The 7,640-nt window shown below is 40.2% G+C and overlaps 1 pseudogene; it reads right to left on the bottom strand.

Moving 5' to 3' along the window:
- Nucleotides 1–1,938: 1,938 nt before the first annotated feature.
- On the bottom strand, nt 1,939–2,521 carry LOC100356881 (PCNA-associated factor pseudogene; annotated as a pseudogene).
- Between the last annotated feature and the right edge of the window lie 5,119 nt (nt 2,522–7,640).

The raw sequence follows: 7,640 nt of genomic DNA on the forward strand, positions 1-7,640 counted from the left end.
AGGACTTCAGGTCAGAGCCACAGATCTTATTGGCTCCAAGCTGAAAAGCCCTTCACTCAGCCCAGCTTCCAAAGTGACCACTGCAGCTGAGGAGATAGCCAACCACGGTCAGCAACATTGCAGGCAGAACTGTAAATTTCCTGTTAGAGTTGCCACCTGCTTTACCTGAACAGCTCTCCTCCCAGGCCAGGTAGGTAATGGAAGTCAACAGGGTGCCTTCCCCAAGGAGGTTCACACCTCACTTAGGATGTACTCTATGTGAAGAGATAGATAAGTCTGGGCCTCTTAACTTACAAGGCCTAAAGCCCACCAGATTATTATCAAGCCCCTTCTGTCAAGTTCTATTTGTCCCTGAATCGGAGAACTGATTTGTGGCTTAGACAGCACCTTTCTTGCGCCCTTTAGTAATGACTCTGCCCTTTGTTCTAGACCCTGTCTAGCCCACTTGGGTCTCACTCCTTTGTAATCAGAACCTCTACTCTAACATCAATGGCTCTGCTCCCAACCTGTGTGTACTGATGATCCTTTCCCCCACTTAATGTTGTATGATTATTCAGAATTTCTCTACAGACAAACAAAAGTTGAGTGGCCTTTCTCCTGCAAAAGTTGAGTGGCCTTTCTCCTGGTCTTGGCTGGGATCAGATTTAAACCACGTTCATCAAACAATCCTCACAAGGGTCCAGAGACCCCTCCCCCCCATTTACTCTCCTCTATGAAATCCTTTCATTACATGGTTAATGCCACTCTTAGGATCATTGGTTGCTATTCTCACCCTGCCTTGTATACTACAGTGTCTGTTTAAGTGTTTACAGCAGGTGATAATGGAATGAACCAAGGCCTTCAGCAACCAGGCAGTCAACCAGATGCTTCTCCATCCATACATGCCTGTCCCTGCGGAGCCCCAATATACCCCCAGCAGGCCCCTGTAGACAACGTCCCCAGTCAGCAGGAAGTAGCCAGACAGACTCATCGTCGCCCCCTTTCCTATCATCAAAAGGTCAGGATGGTAGCTTTGGGATCTGCAAGGAGGGAAGGCCTATACTTCTGGGAATGGAGAGTCCCTACCTGTACTTCCAGGGAAGAAAAGTCCTTGTCAAGGTCCCTGCTGGTGCCTAAAGGTCAACCAATGAGGATCAGACCCGCCTCAACATTTAACCCGCATGCCCTGAATCTATACAAGGAGCCCTCCCAATCTCTGACACGCGACTTCCCCGGTCCCTGCTCTGTGGGGACCCGAGAACCTCGCCCGGGAGCGAACCCAATAAAGGTTTGTGAATTAATTGATTCGTCTGCCTGGGAAGATTTGTTACACCCCAGACACCTTGCAAATATCAGCTACCAAGTAATATTATACCCACCTCTTCAATTATATGACTAGTTATCTTGAAAAACTGTATTTCTAAAGGACTTTAGAGAAACAAAATTCTGGGTATAGAATACAAAATTCTGGGTATGCTTTTCACGTTTTATTAATTTCCAACTTTAAAACTACAGGCCTAAAGTATATCATTTTATGATATTGAGTAAAATGTATGTACTACAAAAATTCCTCTCTATTAGTGTAGTCTGTGGAATCTTCCTCCTGATTCTAGTCTAGTATTTTATTTTGATGTTGTAATAAGAGCTTTCATGACCAACTGTTTAAACTGTCAAAAACAAACTGTCCTTAAATTTTTCTAGGGAGAAGATATTCATCCAAATTTTTCAACATTGCATCTTTGGCATCATTTCTGAAAAAAGGTAGAGATCAAGTTTAATTAATACTGAATTTTTTAAATGTGCAAAAATCTAACTCTGCTTTTTAAGCAAATAAAAGGAATAAGATATGGCACCATCCCAATAATCAAATGGCAATAAAAATGGCATTGGTACAAAGATCTAAGCAAATCTCAATTATAGCAAATTAATAATTTGAACATCGTACAATGATTTGATTTTTTAAAAAACAATAAGCTTAATAACAGGAGGAACAAAATACTGCAGTCTATTGAATATTAAGCTAAGATAACCTTACAGATTCTCCAATTTCAGAACTATTTGCTTTTGAACAACTAAATTTTAGCCTCATTTTTTAAATTAAATGCCTATTCAACAAAGATAATTGGAACAAACACTTCTATGCAAATTTACATCCTAGAATACCAGAGTAAACCAGAGACATTATTCAAAGATGAACAAGGAAGTTCTATTCGTTTTCATCATCTGTGTCATCGGGTTGCAAAGGACATGGTTTTCTCTTTGCCTTCCCTAGGCCACTGGTTCCGGCCTCTTCAGCAATCCGATTCTCTTTTTCAGAATCTTTAGGGGTCAGCCTGAAGAATTCTCCAATTCCTTTTTGCCACTTGGCAGTTGGGCACACACAAACTGGATTCCCTCCTGCATACTTATTTTCAGCTTTCCTCGGTGACAGCAATGCAGAATTAGTGGCAGAGTTGGAAGAACCCAGCACCTTCCTGGGGGCCTGAGAAGCCACCACTTTTCTGTAGTTGCTTTGCACACTATCCGCTTTAGTTCACATCATGTCTGATCTGAGGAGATGAAAGCTACAAACAGACCTCCCCACCACGGGTGTTCCACTGGACAAGGACCCCTCTTTTCTGCTGGTTTGAACTTTCTCCAATATAATCAATCAATCAATAATTGCCATGCTCTCTCTTTTATTTATGGGAATGTTTAATTTGTCATCTAGAGCACAACAATACTAATTACTACCCATTGCCATTAATAAGAATACTACAATGCAATTTGATTTCCTTTTTAATTAATGATATATTTTATAGAAATTTTCATTTCTGCTAAGCCAGTTATGTTAAATGATCTCCAAGGAGAGTATAATATATCAAACTGAGTTGAAGCATGCTTTAAAGGTCCCATGTGTACAATCAGTTGGGTTATAAAGATAATCAAGCAGAAATTATCTTTATATTCCTTTGAGGCATTTTAAGGGATTTTAATGTGTGCATGTACTATAAGCTTAATCCCTATTTATACATTTACGCAAAATTTAAATTTTGTGTGTATGTGCATTTATTTTTTATGAACTCTATAGCATATATGTTATATATTCAAATATATGTTGTAAAAATGATAACTGTATGTAATTAAAATTTGATAACACTGAGGACTCACTTTATATGAGGCATGAAATAGGTGGAACAGGATAAAAATATGTCTCTTCAAAATTGGGTCTTTGTGATCAAGTGCCAGTGAATGATAAAGTAATGATTTCAAAGTTTCTTTTACTTTCAAAGTCTATCACAGAAACACTATATTACAGTTTTAAGAAATCACTGAAACTAATAATTTCATTGTTAAATAACATTTTAAAACATCAAACAACTCAGAAAACCCTAATAGAGAAAGTATGCAAATCTGCATAGTAACAGCTGCAGAATCAGCTGAGAGTAGCTGTGTAATTCTATAAGGAGGATAAGTGATTCTAACAACAAATAGACCAGAAAACTAGTCTTCTAAAGTTTGAAACTGGAACCCAAATCATACATTGTATGTTTACTCTCATTTGAGACAAGCTTGGGCTAAGGAACACACACACATTCACACACACATACATATGTATTATGTAGTTGCTGTGTTTTATTAACTATAAAAGGAAAACTTGCCTTGACCCCAAAATTATAATTTTGGGGAGATCTTGATTATAGAATCCTTTACTAATCTTTTGATTTCTCTGTGTAGATGACCTTGATTGAATTTCAATAATGTATGGCTACAATTATGTCTGTTTTCCTTTCCATTATTCATTTACAGTCACCTGTCATTGTGTAAAAAACTCAAAACCTGTGCTTCTGAGTCCCTTACTCAGTGTCAGTAACTCCTCTTTTTCTTCTCAATGGGTTTTTTCTTCATGCAGTATTTGTATTTTGCTTGATTTCCATTGCACCTTTCCCCAACTTAAAGTTTAGTACATGTCAATCATTATTTCTATGGTAGTGATATAGAGGTCCCCCAGAAGGTTTTCCACTTTAGAACTGGCACTAGAAATGCTCAATTCACTAAGGACAAAGGAACAAAAGCCATAAATATTTCTATGAAGTTCCCATCAGATCTGGCTAATCATGAAGCAATACAAATTTATTTAACATATATATGTGCTAGCTAAATTTGCCGTACTGTTTATTTAGTTCCAGTAGGCTTTTAATATGCAAGGTTTATCTTTCTATTGAGCTTCCAGAAGGATGTTTTTGCTTAGCCAATCTTTAAATGTAATATTTTACTCATTCAATCATCCATTATTTATTTACTATTAACTTACTGTACTTTCTGAATCTGATTCTGTGCTGAGACAGAAAGTTGTACATGTGTATTTCACATCTTTAAGCAAGTGCTACTTTCATGGAGGAGACAGGACAGTAAATAAAGCATGGGGTAACGCATTCCTAATTATAGCTATAAACCAGTGGATGAATTGGAAGAATAGAGAAGAGGAAGGATCATTTTATCTATAATGCGGGAAAATTAAAATGTCTACAAGTTGTATTTAGTTTTTAGCTGCAAAAATGGTAACTGATACATGACAAATCATACACAGACAATAAAGGGGAGAAGTGTTGGGGAAAGGGTTGCTAATGAGTAAAAGAGAATCATACTTAGGAGAAATAACTTCTGATGGTCTAGTAAACAGTAATGTCACTATAGATAATAATAAGGTACTATATATCTAAAAACATAGCTAGAAGAAAGGATTTTGAATGGTTTCACCAGAAAGAAATAATAAATGTTTCAGAAGAACTACTAAAGGGGCTGGCACCGTGGCTCACTTGGTTAATCCTCTGCCTGCGGTGCTGGCATCCCATATAGGCACTGGGCTCTAGTCCCAGTTGCTCCTCTTCCAGTCCAGCTCTCTGCTGTGGCCTGGGAGGGCAGTGAAGGATGTCCCAAGTGCTTGGGCACCTGCACCCACATGGGAGACCAGGAGGAAGCACCTGGCTCCTGGCTTAGGATCAGCGCAGCGCCAGCTGTAGAAGCCATTTGGGGAGTGAACCAACAGAAGGAAGACCTTTCTCTCTGTCTCTGTCTATAGCTCTACCTGTCAAATAAAAACAAAAACAAAACAAACAAACAAAAAAGAACTACTAAAAAGAAGGAATGGGGATTGTTCAGCTTGACTCCTCTTAAAAAGTTGTTCATAGGGGCTGGTGCTGTGGCACAGCAGGTTAATGCCCTGGCCTAAAGTGCCGGCATTCCGTATGGGCACCTGTTCTAGTCCCAGCTGCTCCACTTCCAATCCAGTTCTCTGCTATGGCCTGGGAAAGCAGTAGAAGATGGCCCAAGTCCTTGTGCCTCTGCACCCACATGGGAGACTCAGAAGAATCTCCTGACTTCTGGCTTCGGATCAGCACATCTCCGGCCATTGTGCCCAACTGGGGAGTAAACCATCAGATGGAAGATTCCCCCTCCCTCCCTCCCTCCCTCCCTCTTTCTCTGCCAATCCTCTCCCTGTTTCAAATAAATAAATAAATCTTTAAAAAAAGTTGTTCATAATAGACTAGGAGCTAAACAATACATAAACAGTTTCTTTGAAACTGGAAAGAAATGTTGGGGCCCATGTTGTGGCATAATGGGTTAAGTTGTCACCTTCAATGCTGGCATCCCATCTTAGGTCCTGGCTGCTGCACATGATGCACCTGGGAGGGTAGCAGAGGATGGCTCAGGTCTTTGGGCTCCTGCACCCGCATGGGAGACTTAGATGTGGTTTGGCACCTGGATTTGGCCTGGCGCAGACCTGGTTATTTCACCCATCTGGGGAATAAACCAGTGGATAGAAGTTTCTCTCTCTCTGCAATTTTGCCTTTCAAATAAATGAATAAACCTTGAAAAAGAAACTGGGCTATGTCTGCTATGCCTCTCCATCTCTCATAGCCTTATAGGGTTTCTGATGAGAAATCAGCTGTGAGTCTAATTGGAGATCCTCAGAAAGTAATCTGGCATTTCTCTCATGCATATTTTAGAATTTTTCTTTATGTTTTACTGTTGAAAGTTTGACTACAATGTGTAGTGTTGAAGATCTACTAGGAGTTCTATGTGCTTCCTGTAATTGGACATGCCTTCCTTGTTCCAAATTAGGGAAGTTTTCTGTAATTATTTTGCTAAATAGGCCTTCTAATCCATTCTCTGTTTCCATGCCTTCACGAACTCCTAAGACCTATATGTTGGGTCATTTGATAGTATCCTACAAATCTCCAACACTGTTTTTAATTTTTCTAATTTCTTTTTTTTTTTCTTTTTGTGGTCTGATTGAGAATTTGCCAAATTTTGTCTTCTAGCTCAGATATTTTTTCTTTTGCCTCACCAAGTCGGGTGTTAAGGCTTTCCATTGAATTTTTATTTGGTCTATTTAGTTCTTCATTTCTAATATTTCATTTTGATTTCTGTGTAAAAATCTCAATTTCATGGAAACTTTTTCATTCACATCATGTATGCATTTCTTTAATTCATGGATTTGCTTCTCATTGCTTCTGAGAAATCCTATGATTAATCTTTTGAATTCCATCTCAGCCATTTCATCAATCTCTTCATCTTTAAATTCTAATATTGAAATGCGGTTGTGTTCCTTTAGGGGAGTCATATTGTCTTCTTTATTCTTGTTTCTTAAATTTCTATTTATTTTTATTTATTTTCAGGAATTTGTAGAGATACTTATTAGTTTTTTTCCTTTGACGCCTTTTATCTTGAACTATCCCTCTGTGGATTAGTGCAGTGTCTACTCTCAGTGAATACCTAGAGGCATGTGCTGAGTGTGAACAGGGATCTCTGGTCAGTGCTCCAGAATGGGGCAAGTATCCAGGGTGACACTCAAGATGGGCTTGGTAAATATACTCTTTTTTTTTTTTATCAGAAGGGAGGGTTTGATCACCTTGTTGGCAGAATCACACTTTTACCTTCTCTTTTTCAAGGTGATCAATGCCTGGGTGTTAGCCCACAGTGGGTGCAATACTCATCTGTGCTGCCATAAGAACCAGAGAAAGGGTCTGTGCAATCCTCAGTGTGAGCACAGATTTGCTGCAATGCCCCACCTCAGGTAATCAGGAAGCCCTGAATGTGGGGAGTGGCTCACAGGGATTGCCCAGACTCAGCTACCTCCTGCATCCTGTCATGCAGTCAGAGTTTTCTCAGCTTAGCACATAAGGCTCCCACAGTCACAGGGTGCAGAGCATCTTCTGTGCCTTGCTAGACAATCCCATCCACAGAGCAGCAGAGATGTGCCCAGAGCCAACTGCCCATGGGTACCTTAGAATACTACGCGGACACCCAGCCCCCACCAGTCCTCCTAGCCAGAATTCAAGTCAATGGGGAATGTGCATTTTCCCCTCTGTTGAAATCCCTGGATCACACGCATACACAACAGCTGCAGGTGGCAGTCCCTTGTCATCTCACAGTGGTGTTTTCTTGCCGCCAATTGCTTTGTGTGACCTGAGCCACTGTCACAGCTACTGATGAGATACATCCATCTCCTCTCAGCCAGTAGCTGCGTGTGCACATGAGAGCTGGCACAGCTGTTACCTATGTCTAAAATGGTGCCCCTGTCTCAGCCGGCTGCTGGGTGCCATCGTGAAGTGGACAGGGTGAGAGAAAAGTGCTCTTTTTTCCTGCTATGTTAGCAGGTACCACAGGGCTCTAGG

This window comes from Oryctolagus cuniculus, chromosome 14 (genome assembly GCF_964237555.1).
Source record: "Oryctolagus cuniculus chromosome 14, mOryCun1.1, whole genome shotgun sequence".
Taxonomy (NCBI): Eukaryota; Metazoa; Chordata; class Mammalia; order Lagomorpha; family Leporidae; genus Oryctolagus; species Oryctolagus cuniculus.